The 26,606-nt window shown below is 40.8% G+C and overlaps 1 pseudogene; it reads right to left on the bottom strand.

Moving 5' to 3' along the window:
* Window positions 1–723: 723 nt before the first annotated feature.
* On the bottom strand, window positions 724–23,639 carry LOC137265106 (uncharacterized; annotated as a pseudogene).
* Window positions 23,640–26,606: the final 2,967 nt, after the last annotated feature.

Genomic DNA, 26,606 nt, shown 5'->3' with positions numbered 1-26,606 from the left:
ACAATTGTTGCATAGAAATGGACACAGCTGATTACATCCTACCCTCAGCGTATATCTGTTTACATCCTATTTCAGTGTCCATATTTACAACTGTTACACAGAAATACACATATCTGTTTACATCCTAGCTTCAGTGTCCATATTTACAATTGTTGCATAGAAATGCACCTGTTTGTTTACATCCTAGCTTCAGTGTCCATATTTACAACTGTCGCATAGAAATGCACCTATCTGTTTACATCCTAGCTTCAGTGTCCATATTTACAATTGTTGCATAGAAATGCACCTGTTTGTTTACATCCTAGCTTCAGTGTCCATATTTACAACTGTCGCATAGAAATGCACCTATCTGTTTACATCCTAGCTTCAGTGTCCATATTTATAGTTGTTACACAGAAATGCGCACAGCTGATTTCATCCTAGCCTCAGTGTCCATATTTACAACTGTCACATAGAAATGCACACAGCTGATTTCATCCTAGCCTCAGTGTCTATATTTACAAATGTTACACAGAAATACACCTATCTGTTTACATCCTAGCCTCAGTGTCCATATTTACAATTGTTGCATAGAAATGCACCCCTCTGTTTACATCCTAGCCTCAGTGTCCATATTTACAACTGCTACATAGATATGCACATATCTGTCTACATCCTTGCCGAAGTGTCCATGTTGACAACTGCTGCATAGAAATGCACATATATGCGTTCAGAGTTCACCAATTTTTCTTATTTTCATCATATACTGAATTCATGCCAATAATTGTATTACAACTTTTGACTCAAACTACACAGAACTAGACAGATAGTATTACAACTATTGACTCAAACTACACAGTACTAGACAGATTGTATTACAACTATTGACTCAAACTACACAGAACTAGACAGATAGTATTACAACTATTGACTCAAACTACACAGTACTAGACAGATTGTATTACAACTATTGACTCAAACTAAATAGTACTAGACAGATTGTATTACAACTATTGACTCAAACTACACAGAACTAGACAGCATTGCAGTTATTTACCAAAAATACATAGTACTGTTTCAAGTGCACATAAACAATATTTAGGAAATACTGCTTCATGTTTCTGTTTCAGCACATCATAGATTTCTTTACATTTGTTCAAAATTGTAAGAAATAGCAAATATTTGTTTGAGAATTTTAGTTTCTACAACCTGGTACATGTGTGAAGGTTGGTTTACTCTATCTGCTCTCTGAACATTTGAGATAATATAATTTTGTCTTACAATATCTTATTACTTGCAATGAAAACAATACAGACTTCAGCTGCAACAAAACCTTTTTGGGTTCAACTTTAAAACATAACATTTATGCAAAGATAGCTTTTCAGTGTCTTTAAGTCTCTATGTGCAAGCCAAAACACCAGCATCTGCATTTAACCAGCTATGATATGGACAAGAAATACAGTGGACAATTAGCTTGTCCTACTGCTATAACCACATTCTGTATTGCACATCTTCACATAACTGACGCATTCAGATTAAGTTGGATTAAGTGTATTCTGCAATAACAATATTTTGTTTACATCCTCATAACAGTGACCACATACACATTCATACATTACCATAACATTGACAAAAGCATATTCAATGGCATCCTGTGGTAAGTCTCTACAATTACACCTATGACATCAAACATTGTGAAAGTCTTAGTTTACAATATGAAAATATGAATGCATGCCATATTTTTACGGAAAACAGCTCCTTTATTCTTTAGATGAATTTCAGGGTTAATTATTGCTCCTTCATCGGGTGAATGTTAAGTCAGAGCACTGAGTGCAAAATTGCTTTATCTGTATCTATATACACCGACTGAACATTAACCTGATGAAGGAACAAGAATGAACTCTGAAACATCATATAGAAAGGAAGTTGTTATCCATGAAAATGTGTCATGCATTCATGTTCGTCCAGCTTCTAATGGCCTTTTTAGGACTTTCCTGTTTAAGTACATATATACTGGATACATGAATCACAATGTTGTGTATGTGTACCATTGTGAAGCAATACAGTGTTGTTTCTGGTATTCATTATCATACAGAATCAAAGGACACATAATGACCTCCTTGATCCAGCCTGACTGGGGTATACAATGTCTGTATGTATACAATGTCTGTATGTATACAATGTCTGTATCCCTTCCTCAGTGTATATCAGAGATAGTGGCAGTGGCCTGTAAGCAGACTCCAAGACAGATTTGCCATTTCTTCATTCTTCTCAGTTTGGTCTTCAGACTGTAACAGACATTGAACAAGCTCATTTTTCACATTTTGGTATTGAGTGAAATAGCTTTCTACAAGATAATGTTATGGGATGCCAGACAAATCTGAAGGTGTAATGTTCCAGTAGATCCTACACATTATGAGATAACAAATCCCTGTAGAGTGTGGAATGGGAAAACAGATGTGTTTTACTTGTTTGAAAAGAAATTGATAGTGCCTGAACTCAGAGAAAAAGTTTTATGCCTTGAAGAAGTGATCCAAAAATAATTCTGTCCCAAAGACAATTCCAAGCTACCCCAGGAGTATTCAGTGTTACTTTGTTTCAGCATTACTGGACAATTATCTCTTAGGTTGACAAAGTATTTCGTCTTTGGGTTTTTTTAGGTTACTGATGAATTTAGATAAGAAATGCAAACAGAACAAAGAATGCATACTTTGTCTACACTTTCCTGAAATCGTCTTCGCTTACAGGGGGGCCAGTCACCATCAACCATTTTCCCAATTGTCCTCTTTCTCCCAGAATAAGCATCATGTCTGATGGAAGAAAACACAGTCACATTCAAGAAGTCTAATTTGGTTGTCGATTATTCAAGACGTCAACACCAGTGATTAATAATCATTCAAAAAAATCTACCAAAACAGATTCAAAAGGGTTGGATAGTTATGGAGTTACAAAAAGTGAAAGGATAACTGAAAATCAGTGATGAGATCAGGCATTCATGAAAAGTCACAGTAAGCAAGTCTTGCTCTACCAGTATTACCTGCCACTCAAAAAACACAATCAATCAACAAGTTAAAATCATAAGCATTAATTCAGCTCTTCGACAATTAAACTGTGATACTGAAAAAATGTGGAATCTTATACTAGCCCAGATGTGAGTTGAAAATAATGGTGATTGTTTAGACTGTTTTGAATACCAACCAAGCTTGTCTGTAACTATACTGAGCGAAAAAATAAGTGATCACATGGAAGGACAAATGTTCCTTTATTTTCTACCAAGGTTTTTCAAAGAAATGTGGAAAAAACAAGGGAACACTTGCGCGTTTATGTGATCCTCTATTTTTTTTCCTCGGAATACATACCAGGTTTATGGTTTCATGTTGAAGGAATACTATACACAAAGCAGACATTGCTTACCTATTTGTCAAGTTATCGACAAGGTCCTGTCTTGCACACATGTCCACTGGGGTTCTGCCTTTTGATTCTCTGGCATTAACATCTGCGCCTGCCTTGACAAGCAGATCTATAGTGGAAGCCTGTCCTAAGAGGCACGCAAAATGTAGCGGGGTCATGTTCTTCTCATTCAGTGGTGAGACTTCAGCTCCACCTTGAAGCAGCGCAGCAACTACCTCCCAGTGTCCCTGCATGCATGCATTGTGGAGAGGAGTGTTGCCATAGCGATTTGGAACATCTAACCTGACTCTGGCTGTCATGAGCATCCTCACACACTGTGTATGTCCTTCCCAACAAGCCTCATGGAGTGGTGTGCGGAAGTATTTGTTTTGAAGACATACATTTGCACGTAGTGCTATCAACAATGACACAATTTCTGTACGTTTGTTCTCAACAGCATCAAATATTGGTGAACGTCCATGCTTATCTGTAACTTCAAAATTTGCTCCTACTTCCAAAAGCAATTGGACAATGTCTTTGTTACCATTTCTGCAGGCAATATGTAATGAAGACAGTCCATCTTTGTCTTGGGACCGTATGTCAGCTCCACACTCCACCAACAATTTCACAATGTCGGGAGCTTCTACTCTACAGGCAGTTAATAATGGCGTGTCCCCTGCCATGTTCTCATGATTCACATCAGCATTGTGCTGCAGTAAATGTTTGACAACGTTGAAGTGTTTCCATTCACAAGCCATATGAAGGTATTTACTGAAGTAAAGTGTATGGTTACACCTTGCTGAATCCATCTGAAAATTTGTTTGTCTTAGGTTTTCACGTACCCAAAGTCTGTTAAGCAGGATGCCTAAAATATCTGCATACCCCTTTTCACACACTAATTGCAATGGTGTTTTTCCTTCTTTGTTTTCAGAAAGGATGTCACATGTTAGTTTCAAAACCTTAATGATCATATGTTCAGATCCTCTTGAACAGACTACATGAAGAGGTGTTTCACCTACTACATTCTCTAGACCTGCACTGGCATCCCATTTCGCCAGCAGGCTGATCATTTCTTCATTGCTGCTAGCTGAGGCAACATGTAGTGGGGTGTTAAGATTCCTGTCCAGTGAGTTGACTCTGGCTCCAGCCTTCAGTAAAGCATCAGCAGCATCTGCAGACCCACTTTGGCAAGCAAGATGAAGTGGGGTTCTTCCATTGCATGATCTGGACTCAAGATTAGGTCCGTATGACAGAAGAAGAAGCATGATGTCCAGATGTCCCATCAGACTTGATATGTGCAAAGGTGTGTAACCTTCAGTATTAGAAACATCTATCTCTGCCCCGGATTTGAGCAATTCTGTAGCTGTCATGGTGTTTCCGTGGAAACAAGCAAAGAAAAGTGGTGTTTCTCCATGCTTGTTCGTAGCATTCACATTATATTCTTTTAGGAGAATCATTGTTACATCTTTGTTTCCAGACCCAGCAGCAACATGGAGAGGAGTGTTGCCATATTTGTTGGGTTTAATGTCTTCTGCAAGACATACTTGCACCATGTCAGAGATTCCTGATTTACATCCCAGATGCAGAACACTGTTTCCTGTATTATCTAGTGCTTGAATGCTACAACCACATTCCTTGAGATATGTGACAACATCCACATGTCCACAGAAGGCTGCTTCATGCAGTGCTGTTCTCCCTGTGTTGTTAACAGCCTTAGTATCTGCACCGTGTTGTATGACTATCTCCACCATATCCAGAAATCCTCTGTGACTCAAAATATGGAGTGGTGTGTTCCCTGTGAGGTCTCTTTCATCTACCTTTGATCCGGCCTGGAGGAGACAGTGAACAGCTGCCTTGTTTCCTTCAGTACATGCTATATGTAGAGCAGTTTGATTGACATTATTGCGTTCACAGACATCTGCAACTTTGATGAGATGACTAATTTCTTCTGACCAGTTTATGCATGCAGCAATATGTATGGGTGTGTTTCCTTCTAAGTCCTTACAACAAAGTGCTCGTTTCAAAATATTTCTATCAGCAACTGTTTCCAGAATGCCCCGAAGAACAGGTCTACCAGAGGCACATGCAATATGGAGCACCGTTTGTCCTTGTTTGTTAACTGAGTCTAGCATACCTCCATTAAGCAGTAGGAGTTTAAGAACCCCTACATGTCCATCTCGGCATGCATAATGCACTGGTGTGTCACCATTTATATCTTGTGCACATGTATCTGCCCCTGCTGTTAGAAACATAGCTACAATATTTTCATCTCCCAAATGGCATGCCAAGTGTAAGATTGTTTGTTTTTGTATGTTAACAATGCTAATGTCTGCCCCTCTTCCTAGCAGCAACTCCACATTTTCAAAACACCTTTCATATGTAGCAACATGCAAAGGTGTATTGCCATCCATGTCCTGAGTCATCATCATCTTCTTGGAAAGCTGTCTGTCTAGTATTGTGTTGAACATGACATGAAGAATGTTTGCATTGCTACACCCTAAATGTACCGGGGTCTCTCCCAGTTCATTTATTTCACATGGTGACCAGCCTGTGGATATGAGTAGTTGAACGATCTCTGTCTTTCCTTCATCACATGCCACATGAAGGAGACTGTTACCTGCCATGTCACAGTTGAACTTTACCCTGCATTTGAGGTATAAAGATAAAAAGTCTACCTGATTTTCACGACAGATGTGCCTGACTGACTCACTGTTTAGATGTGTATAATGTCGTGAACATATATATGAAAGGTCACAGAGACTGGTTATTTTATATTTGTCATTTTGTATTGCCAAATCCAGTGGAGAATTACCAGAGTTGTCCTGAATATTTATATCAAAGTCATCTTGAATTAACCACTCTGCAAGGCGAAAGTGCCCCTCCACACAGGCACAGTGAAGTACAGTCCATCCAGCATTGTCCTTTGCTAGTTTGTCAACACCTTTGTCAAGAAGAAAATGAAGGATGCCCCCTCTCCCATTTTCACTGCATATGTGCTGAGGCATTTTCCCATCCTTTGAGCAAGATTTATGTACATTTGATCCACAATCAACGACCTCTCTAATCCAGTTCAGGGGAGTATTGTCAGATTCACACAAGATATGGAGCATGGTTTTTCCATTCACATCTGCAATATTAGGGTCATCTTTCACTATCTTGATAAGACACTCAAGTCTGTCATTGTCCAGTGCAACATTAACCAGTGGCCTCATGTCACAGTGTTGTAATGAGGCGCCTGCACCATGGTGAAGTAGATCTTTTATTATGTCAAGATGACCTCGTGCACATGCAACTTCAAGGAATCTGTGACCTGTGACATGTAGCTGAAACAGTGACTGACAGTTTTGAAGGAGAATCTTTACAACTTGAACATGGCACCAGAGAACAGCATAATACAGAGGAATATTTCCGTTTGTGTTTTCTGCTAGTGGGTCTGCTCCATTCACAATCAGCTGTTCTACAACACTGACATGTCCTTGAGAACATGCCCGGTGTAGTGGTGTGTTTCCACGGTGTCCCTTCATCTGAACTGAAACACCCATTCTTGACAAATATGAAGTAATATCTGTATGGCCATTCTCACTGGCAATAAAAAGGGCACAATTGTTTTGGTTATCAAGATGGTTGACATCTATATTTTTTTCTGTCAGGAACTGTACCACAGGAAGATGCCCATTTCTACAAGCAAAGTGTAAAGGTGTTGATGAATGTGAATCTCTGGCTTCAATGTCTGCATTTTTCTCTGAGAGAAATCTGACAATTTCTAGATTTCCGCTCCTACAAGCAAAGTGTAAAGGAGTTGACAGCTCCGTGTCTTTGGCATCAATGTCTGCATTATTCTCTGAGAGAAGTCTGACAATTTCTAGATTTCCGTTCCTACAAGCAAAGTGTAAAGGAGTTGACAGTTGTGAGTCTCTGGCATCAATGGTAGCCCCTGCTTTTATTAACACAGTAACTGATGCAGTGTGACCTTCATCACAGGCATGATGAAGAGGGGTTTGACTTTCGTTATCCGTAACTGATATGTCTGCATCATAATTCAAGAGTGTTTCCAAGATACGGAGATCATTGTTTTCAGCAGCCACATGAACTGGGTAGTAGCCATGACTGTTTTTGCTGTTCACATTTGCACCCCTCTCACACAGGATACAAAGACACTCATGCAGTCCTTTCATACATGCATGGTGTACAACACTGTTGCTTTCATCATCACACATGGACACATCTGGGTACACCTGACAGAATACCTTGAACATCTTGCGATCATTAAGGATACTCGTGAATGGTATGTCTCCTGCACTATTTTCTATGAATACATTAGCCTCATGTTTCAGTAGAACTCTTAGTACATGAGTATGTCTATAGTTGCACGCAACATGAAGAGGTGTCTCATTCTTTGCATTTGTAATGGAAGGATTCAAGCCATTCCTTATTAACGCTTCAACAATTGTGTCTTTTCCACGCTGACAAGAATTTGACATTATTAGGAATTGTTGATACTGGGTGTAGGCCACCACTGGTGTATGTTCTAGAAGCATATTCACAAGCTGCATATGGTTCATCAGGCATGCAATGTGCAGACATGTCATTTGTTTCTTGTTTTCAAAAGAAACATCTGCTCCAGCATCAAGTAAGATTTTCATGGTTTCAGTTTTACCACGTCTGCATAGATGATGAAGACAAGAATTGCCATTTCGGTCAATGTTAGAGACTTTGGCGCCATGATTCAAAAGTGCTATCATTATGTGTGTATATCCATGCTGTGATGCTATCAGGAGTGGGGTTAGGCCATTCAGACCACAGCTGTCTGCAGGTGCTCCTGCATCCAGTAGCATTTCAACAAGTGAGAGTTCTCCTCTTCCACAGCACAAACTGAGACAGGTTTCACCAGCAGTATTTGAGATTGACACGTCTGCTCCTTTATGAATCAGTAGTTTAATTACCTCTCTGTGTCTAAACTTGCATGCCAACAGAAGTGCTGTTGCTCCATCAGCCTGTCTTGCATTCACGTGAGCTCTGGCTTCTAGAAGAATTTCTACAATTGATGTAGTTCCATTTTTGCATGCAATGTGCAAAGGAGTCATCAAACAGTCATCAGCTTGGTTGACCTCTGCACCTTTGCTGATAAGCAGACTTGTAACATTTACATGGCCATACTTACATGCCATGTGCAAAAACATTTTGCCACTTTGGAAGAGAGGAACACCTAAATGGGCAAGCTTTTCAACAACATTGGGAAGTCCCAGCATACATGCGATATTCATAGCTTTTCCACTGTTGTCATGATTGCTTGCCCATGCATATCCCACATCTATTAATGTATCCAAGAGAAGAGCATTCTTCATGTCCAGCAGCATTGTCATTACACCATCAGAAACACAACACCCATTTTGAATGAGGTTTTTACATATACGAATCGAGGGGCACCACGATTCCAATTGTCTTGTGTTCAGTGCACTTTGAAAAATGTCACTGATAATCTGGTAAATAGCAAAACAACCCTTAGTTGCAACTTCCTTCAAAAGTTTCAAGAGTTCCTCTTTGCTCCAATAATTTCCAAATATTTTGTCAACATATCTCTTTGCTAACAGCACCAGTGCATGTCCATCACAAAGACAAATAGCCATCTTAAAGAGTTTAGGAGCTATAAAACTAAGATCTGTCTTAGAAGTAATAGCATCTCTCACCACGTGTTTATGACCATGCTTCACTGCTAGATCAAGTGGTGTCTCTCCATTATTATTAACTGCACTAAAGAAGGTAGATGGGAATTTTGTAAGCAGCATCGAAATCTCATCTCTGCAGCCTGTAACACAACAATGATGTATTACAGTATTACCAGCACTGTCCTGCTTACTGAATACATTACACAGTTCTGGTACTACTTTTATTCTGTCAGTGAAACACTGAAGTATGCTAGCTGGTCTGTTGTCACGTCTTGTCTTGCTGACTATCAATAAAACTTTGAAAATGTAGGACACATCCACAGATTTGTCAAGCAGAAAGTTCAACAACAGTTTCACGTTCTCCACATGTCCCCGTGCACAGGCATTCCCCAGAGCTCTGCCACCATAATCAGACTGTGATAAATCCAGCCCATTCTCCAACAACAGTTTCACGTTCTCCACATGTCCCCGTGCACAGGCATTCCAAAGAACTCTGCTACCATAATCAGACTGTGATAAATCCAGCCCATTCTCCAACAACAGTTTCACTATCTCCACATGTAACCATGCACAGGCATTCCCCAGAGCTCTGCCACCATAATCAGACTGTGATACATCCAGCCCATTCTCCAACAACAGTTTCACTATCTCCACATGTCCCCGTGCACAGGCATTCCCCAGAGCTCTGCCACCATAATCAGACTGTGATAAATCCAGCCCATTCTCCAACAACAGTTTCACTATCTCCACATGTCCCCGTGCACAGGCATTCCCCAGAGCTCTGCCACCATAATCAGACTGTGATACATCCAGCCCATTCTCCATTAACAGTTTCACGTTCTCCACATGTCCCCAATCACAGGCATGCCCCAGAGCTCTGCCACCATAATCAGACTGTGATACATCCAGCCCATTCTCCAACAACAGTTTCACTATCTCCACATATCCCCGTGCACAGGCATTCCCCAGCACTCTGCCACCATAATCAGACTGTGATAAATCCAGCCCATTCTCCAACAACAGTTTCACTATCTCCACATGTCCCCAATCACAGGCATGCCCCAGAGCTCTGCCACCATAATCAGACTGTGATACATCCAGCCCATTCTCCAACAATAGTTTCACTATCTCCACATGTCCCCGTGCACAGGCATTCTCCAGAGCTCTGCCACCATAATCAGACTGTGATACATCCAGCCCATTCTCCAACAACAGTTTCACGTTCTCCACATGTCCCCAATCACAGGCATTCTCCAGAGCTGTGCCACCATAATCAGACTGTGATACATCCAGCCCATTCTCCAACAATAGTTTCACTATCTCCACATGTCCCCGTGCACAGGCATTCTCCAGAGCTCTGCCACCATAATCAGACTGTGATACATCCAGCCCATTCTCCAACAACAGTTTCACTATCTCCACATGTCCCTGTGCACAGGCATTCCCCAGAGCTGTGCCACCATAATCAGACTGTGATAAATCCAGCCCATTCTCCAACAACAGTTTCACTATCTCCACATGTCCCCAATCACAGGCATTCCAAAGAGCTCTGCCACCATAATCAGACTGTGATAAATCCAGCCCATTCTCCAACAACAGTTTCACTATCTCAACATATCCCCCTTCGCAGGCATGCTTCAGAGCTCTGCCACCATAATCAGACTGTGATAAATCCAGCCCATTCTCCAACAACAGTTTCACTATCTCCACGTGTCCCCATGCACAGGCATTCCCCAGAGCTCTGCCACCATAATCAGACTGTGATACATCCAGCCCATTCTCCAACAACAGTTTCACTATCTCCACATGTCCCTGTGCACAGGCATGCTCCAGAGCTGTGCCACCATAATCAGACTGTGATACATCCAGCCCATTCTCCAACAATAGTTTCACTATCTCCTCTTGTCCCTGTGCACAAGCTCTATCTAAAACTATACCACCACAATCAGTATGTGATACATCCAGCTCATTCTCCAGCATAAGTTTCATTACGTACATATGTTTTTCTTCACAAACTTTCCTGAGGGCTAAATCGCCTGAAGAATCCAACAGCAACATTTTCGTTTCCTTTGTCATCAACATACATGCGATGTTGTGCCTGTTTTGTTGGATAGCTGTCAGCAGTGGGTGATGGGCATCAACATTTACCGACCTTTCTGCATCATACCTGATAAGAAGCTGTACAATATGGGGAAAGCCTGCTCTACATGCTTTGTGCAGAGGTGTGTCAGATCCATTATACGGTACTGGGTAACCCCACTTGTGTAGCAATGCTTCCACCACATCTTTATGACCGAGTTCACATGCTATATCAAGTGGGAGGTAGTTATCATAGTTCAGCAAAGAGCAATCACAATCGAGATCCAAGAGAATTTCAACAATATTAACATCTCCTATTTCACAAGCTAAATGAATTGCTGTATTTCCGTCAATGTTTCTCTCAGACATAATTCCTCTACAGCCTGCAACCAAAAGTGTGATAATGTCTTTGTGTCTATGAATGCACGCACTGTGTAAAGGAGTGTTGTAACTGACATCAACGACATGAACATCTGCTCCATGTTTAAGCAAGTAATCCACTGTACTAGCGTGTCCTTGGGCTGAAGCAACAGAAACTGATGTGGATTCAGCTGGTATTGCTGCATCATCCATTTCACCTGTAAACTGCTTGTTTATGTCAAAGCCATGCTGAATCAGAATAGATGCAACAGATGAGTTACCATAGTAACATGCCAAATGGAGAAGAGGCAGCATATGAGTATCAGTCATGCATACTTTATCTGTCTCGTTGATACTGGGTAAAGATCGACACTTTGGTTTGGTTGAGTTGACTACCTCGGAATCTATTGTTTGTATTATCGTCTCTAGAAGGGAGGAATTTCCTGATATACAACAACCTACAATACAATCACAAGTGTCCAAGTCTGACAGAAACACAGCCACTGACTTATACAGTTCTACATGCTTTCCTATTGACAGCCAGTGTGAGAAAGAACCACCATGAACACTGTCAGAGGTCTTGATCAAGTCTTTCAGAGTGTTTCCTTGCATCCCGCTCTCGACCTCCTTCATTAGTTGAACACAGAATGCGTGAGATCCGCATGCCTCATGTGACAGGACAAATGCAAACCTTTGTTGGAGTATCTCATGTGAAAATCTCCTCACTAAAAGGGGCTGATGGAATCTGTTCAAAGTGATGAGAAACTTTCCACAGGAAAAAGAGTGTCCATCCAGCAGTCTGACATGTATGTACAAGAACATGATATCGATGCTGTCTATGTAATCTGCCAAATGATCTGTAAGTAGGAAGCTGACATTTGTAATTGCATCAAAATTCTGAAGTGCAAACATGCCTTCTGATTCTGTCAGTAGATTTCCTCTCATGTGATTCAGCGATTCAGTAAACATGTTATTCAGTTTCATGCTATCGACTCCTGACAAGGTGCTTGCCCATTTCATATGGGTTTTAAGCAGTGGGTTGTCAGATGCATCTTCAACACATGACAGTCTGAGTTTGCCACCTTGAAGACAAATGACTATCAGTACAGCAAAATGGATCTTGTGATTTTGAAATAACATCTGGCACTGTGACTTCAGATCTGCTGATGGCTGTAGATCTGGATCTGAAAGTAGATTATTGTTTGATGAATTTTCTTGCTGTCTTGTTAGGATGTAAATGTTCATGTGTTGTTTAACTTTAACTAACTAACTAATAGTTTAACTAACCCTAACCCTGTTGTTTAACATTGCACTAACAGCAATATTCCAGCTATGTGATAGAGGCATGACTGCCCAATCCACCTGGTCACCACTTAGAACCAGGTTAGGTTCTAGGGGTCTCTTCTGACCTTGAATCCTAATCTAAGATTTAAGTTCATGGTACCAAAAATTACTGGTCCTACCAAAAATACACATACATGTATTACCCTTTGATAGAAAATATGTTTTTCACTAGACTGTAGATCAAAGAAACAAGCAGGGCCATGAAGTCGTTGACCATGAGTAACCAGTCAACATAATGACAGCCATCTGAAAAACTGGTTCCTGACGTTACCAGTATTTAAATTACTAGGATGCCGAAACAACATATGGTTTCAACATGACAATGTGTGACGTAATTTGGGGCCATATATCCAACTATCCTTGGCCAGTCAACATCTTCAGTGTAAGAGGATGTAAGAGGTCTGAAAGTGAAACAGCAACAACACTGTCAGATATACTGTTGACCAACCGAGGTCAAATGAACGGTATTAACTCTATGGTGTCCTTCAGGGGACAATCATAAGGAATACTGTTGCAAAAGTACAATGTCAAGCCCCACAGTGGTGCTCAAGTGTTCCGTGTCTTTCTAAACAGGAGACCAGGACGAGGACAACATGCCAAATGATGTCGTCAGGAGGCTTATGTCATCAAGGAGGAGCATTTATACTGTCTTTGATTAGCAGTTTAGTTACCTGGGCCTTGTTCCACAAAATATTTGTGGTGCTATGACTGTTGTATGTTAAAGTACGGGAATTATGATGTTTTGTTCAATATCAACTTACCTAGCAGTGGAGATTGAATATCAGTTGATTTAGTTCCTGTAGCTGGGATGTCATGTCTGTGTGAAGACACCTCTGTGTGTGTATCAGTTGATACAGACCCTGTAGCTGTGATGTCACCTCTGTGTGAAGACACCTCTGTGTGTGTATCCTCTGATACAGATCCTGTAGCTGTGATGTCGCCTGTGTGTGTAGACACCTCTGTGTGTGTATCCGCTGATACAGATCCTGTAGCTGTGATGTTGCCTGTGTGCGTAGACACCTCTGTGTGTGTATCCACTGATACAGATCCTGTAGCTGTGATGTCGCCTGTGTGTGTAGACACCTCTGTGTGTGTATCAGCTGACACAGATCCTGTAGCTGTGATGTCGCCTGTGTGCGTAGACACCTCTGTGTGTATATCCGCTGATACAGATCCTGTAGCTGTGATGTCGCCTGTGTGTGTAGATAATTCTGTTTGTGTATCAGCTGACACAGATCCTGTAGCTGTGATGTCGCCTGTGTGTGTAGATAACTCTGTATGTGTATCAGCTGATTTACCTCCTGTAGCATATTCCAACTCATTATCCAGAACAATAACATCCTTAGTTGATGGTGTTAGTATGTCATTTGGCATTACAGCCTCAGAAGAGACTGCCTCTTTAGATTCAGACAGGTATTCATCTGTCATACCCTTTATCATAGTGGCAGCACATAAGACCCCAGCAGTATTTGACGGTGGTGTGTCAGATACTTGCATCAGCTGCTCAGTGTCTGTTGCAAGTCTTTTGTTTTGTCTCTCAGTGCCCACAGAACTAATCTCTCCAACTGGCTGTGGTGCATTCTCCATATCTTCCACCAAAAGGTTGTCCACAGTCATCTGCGCAGCCAACATCAGCCTGGTCTTTATGTACTTCCTGTACCCATTAACATGGTAATTCCTCATTACTGCCGGATGTACGCCCGATAACAAGGCCTCAGCAGACTGAAGTAATGAACAGATTAGACTTCCACTAAGAAAGTGAAATCCCAAATATGACATATGTTGCATTTGACCACTTTCTAAATGGCATCGTGTAATCATAGCTTTCGGCCTTGGGAGCCGTGCCAATTTACACTCATCAGAGGGGCACACAAGGTACGCAGTCTAGACTACCAGTTGTCCGACTTTCATTTTTGTGGAAGTCGTGGTGGCTGAGCGGGCTAGGCGGCTGACTTTGTGTGCTGGCGATTAGGTGCCTGACTCTGAGGGTGCGGGTTCGAATCCCGGATGGGACTCAACCGAAAAAAGTACTAGAATTTGTACTTTACTAAGAAAGTGAAATCCCAAATATGACATATGTTGCATTTGACCACTTTCTAAATGGCATCGTGTAATCATAACATTGTATTTAGTCATGACAGTGAGAATACAGTCGTATGAGTAGTAAGATGATGTAAAGTGAGTCTTGTTACCTACCATAAGGACATACACTCCACAGCTGCTGCCATCAGTTTGGGGGAAGACAGGACAGTGAGACACCTGCCACTCTCTCAGATTCTCTCCTGTCTGGGCACTGCGGTGCTGCATATACTTCCTGATGAGTCAGTAGAGTTAATGAAGTCTTTGATCCGTATTACACTTATATCACAAACATGGAAGGTGCAAAATGGACGCAACAGCACCCATTCAATCACTCATAACTTTTAATGCCAACACATTCAAATATGACAATGAAATAGCTACTTTTGGTTCAGTCAATCATACTGACATTGATACAATTGCACAGGAAAGACCAACCTGATGTAGATAACAATAAATAAAATACCTGAGTACTGATATTTTGATCTACAGTGTCTCCATTTTACAGTTAAAACGGACAGTCCTGTCTGCATTGTCCTGTCAACAACATACATACTGATGATAAAACCTAACACTAAAGCCTTGATGTCATCTAACAGAGGAACATGCCCTGCAGACTGTCGTTTTCAGGGGAAACAAAGGAAATATGCCTTCATTGAGCATGATCTGAAATATTGCCAGACACCAAACATGTATGAGCCCTACTGCTGGTAAAGCCACTACCAAGTATCATGACATTTTGAAACAAAATGAATAATGGTGACACGTCAATAGAATCTTGAAGAAAAGGGTACATATACTGATAGGCAAAAGAAACTTTCTGTTGCAAAATGTATCATAATTTCCACATATAAAATCATTATCAAACGCAAATTGTTCCATTGTTTATGCCCCAAACATGACTTTGATTACCACAAGCAACAATGTCAAAATGCATCTCTTTACCACTTTGGACGAAAAACAACAAAATAAGGGTACAAGAAACCACCCCCAGTGCCAAACAGACTGCATTTCAGCTAAAAAACACTTAACAATGCCATGGTTAACTCAAGAAGAGCAAGAGAGGGCCATCAGAATGCTGCAGATGGGCGCCACTACGGGTGATGTTGCAAGAACGTTCCACTGTTCAGTTGTTATCGTCAGGAACCTTTGTCGACATTATCAACAGACTGGCCAGACCTCAGACACACCTAGGAGAGGCAGGCCAAGGGTGACAACTGCGCAGGAAGAACGCCACCTGCGGCTGTTGCACCTGAGAAACCGCTTCATGACAGTGACATCATCAATGGTTCTCAGTCACCCAGTCGGTTGATGGAAGGCAACAAGAAGACTACGTGCCAGTGGTATCAGGGCCTACCGACCGTATCAGGGAATACTGCTGACGGACAGACATCATTATCTGAGGGTGCAGTAGTCGACAAGAGTTAGATGTTGGCAACTCCATGAATGGCGCCAAGTTCTGTTTTCTGACGAAAGCAGATTCTGTATATCTAGAGGCGATGAAAGGGTTCGAGTATACAGGAGAAGAGGCAAAAGAACAGTTTGCTGCTGCATCCAGAAAGCAGAGCCGTATGGTGTGGGAAGCGTTATGGTATGGGGTGGCATTTGAGGTGACCAAAAGACAATTGGTTGTCATCAACAGTTCTTCGACCGGCAGGTCTGTCATTCCTTCAACAACAACAACAAAAGGGGATATTGTTCTAACAGGACAATGCTCGACCATACCTTGCAAGGGTTATGAAAAAATTCTTTCACGTAAACAACATTCCATGGCCTGCATGCTCTCCTGACACATGTTATTGAGCACTTGTGGGATCACCTTTATCAACAGATTCGACAGAGAGAGAAACCACCAGTTACAGTACTTGTCGAAGAATGGAGGCGTACACCATCTGACGTCATCAGACGCCTCACCACTTCCATGAGAAGACGCGTGTTTGTGTGTATTCAAGCCAGAGGTGGACATGCTCGCTGTTAATGACTTCAAATCCCAGATTGCTGTGTTTCACGTTTGGTCCGTCTGACAGTTAATTCTCTATTTTGACCCCATGTTGACCAAAATTGTTTAATAAGTTGAAGTCTCAGTTAAAGTTGAAATTTTTATATTGAACATGTACCTATGTCATTGCTTCACAAATTACAACATTAAAATTTCACTTTGTTCTTGTCGTTTTGTAAAGCTATCAAATTGTACCAGGAGAAAGTTTCTTTTACCTGCCAGTTTATATGTTGTGTCCCACTCTTTGTGCACAAATTTATATTCCATTTTGGCAATGACTGACTCAAAGATCTTTTTGTAAGTGGCTTCCATAGAGGCCATACTGAAATTCTGAAATATTTGAAACAACTACGATATCATCACTAGAGGGAACATGTCTGCCAGTGTTCCACTTTATAGGGCCAGTATTTTTTTAGGAGATATTCATAACTGATGACTCATAATGCATGACAGGCACTGAAACAGCCTTTCACTTCAGGTGAACATGATAAACTGACATTATCTTTCCTACTTACATCCAGTGATGTACCAGGTTTGTCTGAAGGTGGAATGAGGGACTGGAGTTGATGACGCTGATGGTTCTTTCTTTGACGTTGGCTGCCACCAGGACCCAGTGACTACTGGAGCACACTGGCATTAAAATCCAGTCATAGCCAAGCAGGTGCACCTAGAATCAACAATCTTGGTTTCATTCTGGACTAAATTGTAATCGCCATGTCAACATGGCGATCCCTTCAAGTGGGCTCTTTGAATTTCAGGAGCTGCTTGTCAAATATTGTTAGAAACTGGGACAACTCCAAAGTATTAAATTCTTAAATGTTACAGTATCCATTTGACAATTAGAAATGACAGAATCTTTAACCCATTTTCTCAAGAACATCTTGGTAAGAGTTGCTTAATTCAGACTGATTCAACCGGTACAGTCTCACACCAAAATAGTTGACATATAATACGGTCATGATACAAAGAGAGACAAGCTTGGTTTCAGTATCAAACTAGCTTATCTTTGTCACCTGATTATTCCTCATATCTCACTGGGCAGCGACGTCAATGTCTTTGTTGACAATCCAGTTTTAGCAGATTTAATGACTTTTACAGCCATCAACAGTGTTGAAATTGTTTGCATGGAAGACGAGTGTTTACCTTTGGGAACAGCCACTCTGTGTAGTTGTGGTTCTCCCAAAGCACTGCCAGAAAGCATTCAAAGACAAACACCTTTCCACCATACTTTTGATTATATTTCATAGTGAGAAGGTGCAGATATGAATGAATCACCTGAAACAGAAATATTGGTTTTCATAAATTGGATAGACAATATACATACACAACCCTAAAATATTGCAATTCTTAAGTGAAAAGTCCTTGCACACAGTTAATTAGAGACATCAGGTACGAGGAAATGTTGAGACTGCTTACACTGTCATCCAACCAGGTTGAACCTTCCAGTCTGCTGATGTCTTTTCCTGAGAAAGTGTAGTTTCCAATGCTGTAATTAGCCCCAGTGTCTACTTCTACACAGAGAGGTGCAGTCTCCTCCATGTGGCTAGGGTGTGAACGCAGGGTCTCCAGTAGTGAGACCGGGTTACATTGGCTGCTGTAGGCCCCAACAATCACGGCTGCAAGAAGATCTACAGATCCAGGTTGCACCCCTGGCAAACACTGTCCATGCATTGTTCTACTCAAGAAGTTTCTTGTCGTGTTGAAATGTGCAGTCCATGTAGATTTAACTTGTGATATGAATGATGTTGCAGATTCAGGCATAGATGTTACACAAGGAAATTGACAAGAGCAGCTTTGATCACACTGAGCTGGTGCTATCATGACAGAATGGCTAGAGTGATTTGGTTTTGGAATACTGACAAGCAAACAGTTCTCATCATCTTTTTCACTAGCTCCTCTTACATCTCTTCCATTGCAAATGGTTCTAGAACACTGCCACTCATTTTCAATCACAACCAATTTGTCTTGAACTGTTTTGAATTTCCCGCTTGTTCTCATATATTCAATAAAAACTTCCAGTGTGCGTGAGTCAGTACCTATTACAAAACTGGATGGCCTTGCAATATTTTCAGATGGAGAATCTGGTACTAAATCTTTGTTTGGCAAGGTGTGATTCCAAGTTTTGGTTGTTTCGTTGATCTTGATGTTACTGGCTTGACTGCTGGAGGATACACCCTGATCTTGAATGTATATAACAGAACTGTATGTATGATCTGTTAAATGTTGTGCAGCCATGAGTGCCTCGGATCCTGTACGAGTGTCTGCAGCTGATGTTTGTGAAGACCAGCCGATACATCTATGTGTTGCCTGCACAACATTGTCTTCAGCACTGGGCTCAGGATAAACTTCCTCCACATCATCTATGACAGAACATTGTTGACCAGTGTCTGTGCGAACACATCTGGGATTGCTCAGGAATTTTGAGGTGTTATCTTCATTCCCTATTCCTTCAAGAAATTCCAAACTGATCAGGCTTTTGCCATACATGTTCTCATGATGAGCACTTGTTTCTTCCTTAGATACCATCTCACTGTCAGCATCTGTTCCTTTCTTAGATACCATCTCACTGTCAACACCTGTTCCTTCCTTAGATACCATCTCACTCTCAGCATCTGTTCCTTCCTTAGATACCATCTCACTATCAACACCTGTTTCTTCATTAGATACCATCTCACTGTCAACACCTGTTCCTTCCTTAGATACCATCTCACTCTCAGCATCTGTTCCTTCCTTAGATACCATCTCACTGTCGACACCTGTTCCTTCCTTAGATACCATCTCGCTCTCAGCATCTGTTCCTTCCTTAGATACCATCTCACTGTCAACACCTGTTTCTTCCTTAGATACTGTCTCACAGTGAACACCTCTTTTATCTTTAAGTAATGGGATCTCCTCTTCCACTACACTGACAATTCCTTTAACTACATCTTTCACCCTTTTGGTTTTTTTAACTTTTCCTTTACATATATTTTTCTGTCTTTCTCTGAATCGGATGTTCCTGATCTGTTCTAGTGACCGGGGCTTGTTGATCATGGGAGCTGAAGATGTCCCAGCATCTTTCTCCATCTGTCTGTATGTCGCAATTGCTCGAATTGAGTCGTTCTTGAAACATCGGATGATGGAAGGACGGAGACGTGTGTATATACGAGTAGGGTCTCTTGAGTTCCCATGGGGCAAATCTTCTGCCACAGAGTGATCTCCCAGATACTGGAACAGGACAAGATTGTCACTGTCTTCAAGCAGAATGTAGGCATGCTTCTTGAATCGGTTATCTTTGCCATGACTTGTCCTGATGACAAAAAAAGACTTGTTGAACTTTGGGTTCCTCTTGGGCTGCTTCCTAGTGCCATCATGGTGGAAATGGTACTGGTCACACTTCCAGTCATCTGGAGGAAACACAACCATATATATCACCCTGGCTGTTGTGTACATCGTATTCAAATCATCTGTATTAAAACAAACATGAGTATTAGATGAATCTATTCAAACTTCATTACCTGATATATACACATGGAACTTAATTAAGCACCCCACTATCTTAGAAAAGCAGTAGGAACTGGAGCTGTCACAACATGCTTCCAGAAAGGCAGCCTGATTGTCTTATGAAAGATTGAATAACTGACTACAAACAACAAAATACAGGTAATATGTTAATAAGTGAGACATGCCATCACTGCTGATTTTTGTGGAAAAAACAGATCTTTTCATAAGTATTGTCCTTGCACAACTCATGATGAGACAGGGACATATCTCGTTGTAAAGGAGCCTTGAAATATACCAGGGTATTTGACATGAGTACCTCATGCCTGGATGACAGTCTCCACCCTTCTCCTCATGCCACCAGTAACCTTTTGGATAGGTTCCTGAGCCAGCTGCTGCCACCCCTCATGTAATACTGCCTCCAATCCACCATTCAACACTTTGAAAAGGATGAACCTTTGCCTGCAAACGACTACCAAGAATGTTTCTCATGTGCTCAGTGAGATTCAGATCAGGGTTCTTTGCCGGCCAAGTGAGGATCTCAATAGCAATAGTCTGCAGAAACTCCCACAGCATGAGAACGATGTGACTGAGTGTAGCCATCCATGAATATGGAGTAGATAGCCAGTGTGTGGTTATCAAAATGTGGCACAGCAACTTGATCCAAAATATCCATGATGTACTACTAGCCATTAAGATTTCCTCAACTTAGAGTCATGGGATACAATCACAACTGTGCGTTCCACAAGAGGTACAGTAGGATAAATGTTCCTTGGCACCTAAACCGTGTTAATGCGCCTCCAAACACTTGAACGACCATCTGTTACATGAAGCAGGAAGCTTCTTTCTTCTCACCAATGGCTTCGTTTCTAGATCTGAAGACTCCAGTACCTTTGTCAAAAACACCTCTGCAAACATTGCCATTGATGATCATGAGTTAAGAGTTGAATGACTAATGACCCTCCCGCACTTCAAACCAAGAATCTGGAGATGGTTACACATGGTTGTCTTTGAAAAAACATCTGTTGGGCACACAGCAGCTGCTTCAAACGAATGTAAGGGTTCATGCCTCAGGTAATGGGCCATGTGGTTACGTACAACAGGCCAAACTGCAATATTCTGCTGGAGTGGTCTTCCTGCATTGTGCTGGCCTTGGTTGGTCCTTAACACTGCCTGTTTGTTGGTGATAAGCTTACAGATGTCAGAGTGGCAGTTACCAAGCTGATACCCGATTGACCTGAACGTCATGCCAGCTTCATGCACTATCTGACATCTCAGTACTAACGAAAGTCTTCCCCTTTCCAGGTTAGCATGTATGGATAAAACAGATGGCATATTCAAAAGTTTTATATCCTTGGAGCACCAGAAAGTTATGATGTTTTTCATGGTATTAGAGGATAGCATCACTCACATGCATGTGGGCCGCATTTTGGCAAACACACCCTTTAAAACTGAAAACAAATTGCTCTTTATTACCTAAAATGTGCCACGAAACAGTAGCATCCTTGTCATCATCATCATCATCATCATCATCATCATCATCATCATCATCATCACCAATAGGTACATCATGAAATATGTTAGGTGGTGCTTAATTAAATTCCATGTGTAGACAGGAAAAATGGTCTTTTGAGTAAAGACCTGACTGAAAAATAGATCATAATCCATTAATTCCTGGTGATTATCATAGGGTCTTTAATGTAGGATGTAATGAGGCTTAGTATCACAAAACAAGCAAGAAGACATAGAAGATTACATACATAACACATTCATAAATGCTATCAGTCACTAATACACTGAAGCTCACCTTTTTTGCTTTCTTCCGTGAAGTGATAGAGGAACACATCCCCTGCCCTTGGCTTGACAGGCGGCTGCCTGATGACCCGTGTCCAGTCTGGGTCATGTAGAATCCACAGAACCTCATCACTGGTGAAGGACGTGTCCTTGTGGGTGTAGATCATGCTGCAGAGGTCAACTCATAGTAGGGTTCTGCAACATTATCAGATATGTCCTTCCATGTTTTGAAGATTTTGAGAACAAAAACTCACATATGAAGTTTTAGGTATTATTAAAATGTATATGTTCCGATGTGTACACAGTGAAATGAGGACATAGGAAAGCATAAAGAAAGACAGTTGGCCGCATCACATGGACATCAGTGGAGGAACTGGAAAATGACTACCTACATGCAAATTCATAACTTTCACCTACCCTTTTATAATAATAATAATAATAGGCTATTTATATAGCACCTTTCCACGTCACAAGGATATGCTCAAATCGCTTCCTGAGCTCCAGTTGAAATATATACAGCTGGCAGGTACAAATGGTGATAAGTCACTTGTAACGGAGAAATAAATGAGTCTTGAGTCGTGATTTGAATGTACTTAGAGAAGGAGATGATCTTAACTCAACTGGAAGAGAGTTCCACAGAGACGCTGCTGCATATGAAAAAGTTCTTGAGCCAAATGATTTTAGATTATAGCTTGGGACAGCAAGTAACGTTGTGATTAGGGCAGGGTTCTTTCTGGAGAGTAATGTGTCAGGAGGTCCTGAAGGTAGGAAGGTCCTGAGTTGTAGAAAGACTGATAGGTGAGGCAGAGAATCTTGAAATCAATCCTTTCACAAATACCGAGCCAGTGTAGAAAGTTCAGAATGGGAGAGATGTGGCAGCGTGGACTTTTCATCAAATATTCTCTTAAGAACATTGTTATTGTAACATGTAAAGCATGGCAGCATTTGGAAACACAGATCATGAGATGTAGGGTGATTTTACAGAATTAAGGCCTGTTTGAAAAAGAAAAATGAGACTGACAACATATGTGAGTCCCACTACCAAGTAATTATATGATGATCTTCACTGCCTACTGAGCACAATTGGCAAAATATAGACTGCCATAATTATCCTTACTATAAACCAATGATTTCTCACATTTGGTAGAAAAATGGAGTAATTGCAATAAAGACACTTTTCAGTGGTTATAAACAGGTCAGCAGTTTATCGCTGTTGTGGCCATACTGAAAACATCATATGAACCCTTTAAACAAATTTAGCTGTCACCACTGATTGGAACAAGGCGACTTGTAAATCTTGTACATTATCCCTGGTTGGTTGGAACAATCACATGGCGTTTCAAGCTTGTTACATTGGTTGACCCCAAGACATGTTATTCACAACGCAGAGGTTGCTGAGCTAAAAACTCATTTCCCTATCTCATACTACCCATACCTTACTAAAATGTTAGGTGTCCTTACCGTATCATTTCTGAGAGAATGTGGCTTTTCAAAAGAACAAAAAAAGTAATAGTAGATATTTAAATGACATCCATGAACACATCCTGGTTCCAATGAAATTTGTGCGTGAGTTTATTTTTGGTAATTCTCTGTGCGTATAATAATCTTTGTACATGTTGCCTACTTGTGTGTACATGCATGTGTGTATATGTACGTACTTGTTTATATGTATGGAAATAGACAGATAGAATTCAAAAGATGCCTGGTATGAGCCATATCATATGCATATATACTCACTGTATTATTAGCTTGTACACCTCCTGCGCGGAAACATATATACACCCCGTATGTGTATCACAATTCTTATATCAGTTGGTGAAACTACTTACCGATTCTAGGTTTAGGTGTATGACAGCTGACAAGAGAAAGATCAAGTTCATTGTATTTCGTAAATACTTTGCATCACGTTGCCCGGAAGCCTGGCTCAGAATACCTTCACTAAAAATACAAATAGCTGGGGAAACCCATCTATTTTTAGATACACATCACCGCGAAGATTTCACATGGAACTGTTTACAAACGGATTAAGAAAACACATAAATATCAATATTGTTAGTAAACTACAATACACAATTATAGAAACACAACGGGATAGACAAGATCTCCATTTGTCGTCATTTGAACGTGGGCTGAATTCATCTGATCGACAGTTCTGTATTTACGAAAGTGCACGTCATAAAACAAGCACCAAATCGAATGACGTCTTTTTTTCTGAGTGTAAACTCAACTGTACATTTCTCCAGTGTGTATGTAATGTAAAGTAATGTCCAAAACGTTATTTTTTCCGCACAAGAAGTAGAAGGAATATTGCCCCTTGATTATATTCTGTTTCACTCTCCCGTCAACATAAGACATGCTTGAAGGTTTCAAATTCCATAAATATTAAAATCATCATCGTCGTCGTCGTCATCATCGTTGACATCATCCTCCATCCCGAAATTAAATTGTTATTAATAATTTAAATTATTAAAATATACAGAAATAATTAATATAAACAAAGAACGTGCATACGCGTTACAGTTGTTGTTGATTGACCATACAGAGTTTGTATAAGTATTTTCCTAACATGAACAAAGTATATATGTTTGAACTATAAGGCCTGGAACATTAAATCCGCACATCAGCTTGAAGATTTGGTTCAAATAAGAAACGTGCGATACCGGTGTACTATATGACACACTTCAGAAAGGATCCGAGATATACACGCAACTCGATCGGTCGATGAACGTAATTCATAGCATATATTGCGCAATCAGGCATAGATAAAGAAGGTGATGTTTAAGACCAGCTGAACAAGGTTCAAGAATGCTAAAAGCGACTTACAATATCTGTCCGAGAAATATAAACGAATGTGTCCTAGCTATGTCAGCAGTAAGTTAAGCGGCTGATGCAGTTAGCTTGAATTAAGTATCCCTCGGCGACAGTAACATAAATTACACGTGAGGATCCTGGTTAGAACAGCAACTGTATGTATTTGTCGACTAGATCTAGAGGGATTGGGTGGTTAGTGGTCAGCCTAGCTGAATTCCGTGGTTGATGGCGTCAATCCTATGACTCTGTGGTCAAAGCTCAAATATTTGGATCTACAGACTGAGACCGCACTAAGAATGAATAATGCTCAGTGCGGCGTAAAAAGCAAACCAAATCAAACCGCACCTAAACGTAATTGCCGGTGATTCAGTATTAGCGTGGATATAGCCTAGGCCCAAAATTTATAGGGTGATTTTTCTCTCAATATTGAATTCTGAAAATGAATACTGTTCTTTCATCTACCATGTTTTGTATCGAATTCTAGCCTCCATCAAAACTTCATGTTCTAAGTTATAACAATTTTAGTACCTAGCAGAAACACAGGACGTTTTCTCCGAGACTACACTTGAATCTATATCTGGAAATATATTTTAAGTGATAAGGTCTGTCTAGTTTTCCTCGGGAGCCGGTGCAACAGCACGTGGATTTATAACAGTTACAATGTCACAGTGTTCATGAATAGTGTCCGACCCTCTGACAAATCTGTCAGATTTGCCAATGGTCAGACAGAGGTCCCCAACCTGTTTGCCCCGGTGTCTGACTAAATATATTGCAATGACTTTATCTGAAGTTGTTATTTGTGGCATGTGACACTTGTTCACTGTTTATAAATTTATGTTTACTTTGAAACACCATTCGTAAACACTTATGTCGTCTGCATTTATTTTTCCATCTAACCTACCGACACAGCAGGGTGGAATGGTTCTGTTCATTCCACTGTTGAAAACTTTGCCTGCATAAAACTGACAAAGAACTTTAATTCCACATTAATTTAAATGCCGATTCACTTTTTACACTTCCAGTGCAAAGGTATTCTCACTGATGATAAAGCCGTGTCTCTCGATGAGCCATTCCTAGGTAATTGAGACGTCACACACACATCGTCAAATATTCACCAAGCAGACGATAGACTGAGTCACGTGACAGTAGGCCGATGTCGGGTACGTTCCGACGAATATGATACTATTTTCGAGCGACCTTCACATTTCATATATCTTGGCATTTTCCACAAATGTACACAACAATAAGGCTGTTTGAATCGAAGGTGATATCGCTGTTCGCAGCTTAGATTATAAAAGGGACGCCACTCTAGACAGAATACCAAGGGCAGATAACCTGCAGTATACAACACTGCTAGCGTGAGTCAAAGTTTTGGTTGAGACCACGTATGACTAGAGTTGTGACGATATATCGTAGTATCGATAATCGTGATACTTAATCGAACGATAAATATTTCGATACCTTTTTGCGTATCATGATACGTATCGTTGACCTCAAAATTGGTAATTGTCGGAAATTTATATCAATATTTACACTGTTACTTGATATCAAAATATACGTTTCTAAAGCAAATAACTGATGATAGCAAATCGTGATGTGTATCGAATCGTACCGTATCGTTCCTA

The sequence above is a fragment of the Haliotis asinina genome, chromosome 15 (genome assembly GCF_037392515.1).
Source record: "Haliotis asinina isolate JCU_RB_2024 chromosome 15, JCU_Hal_asi_v2, whole genome shotgun sequence".
In the NCBI taxonomy this organism is placed as follows: domain Eukaryota; kingdom Metazoa; phylum Mollusca; class Gastropoda; order Lepetellida; family Haliotidae; genus Haliotis; species Haliotis asinina.
Note: the sequence above shows the minus strand (reverse complement) of the source record. Positions and strands in the feature narration are given on the sequence as shown.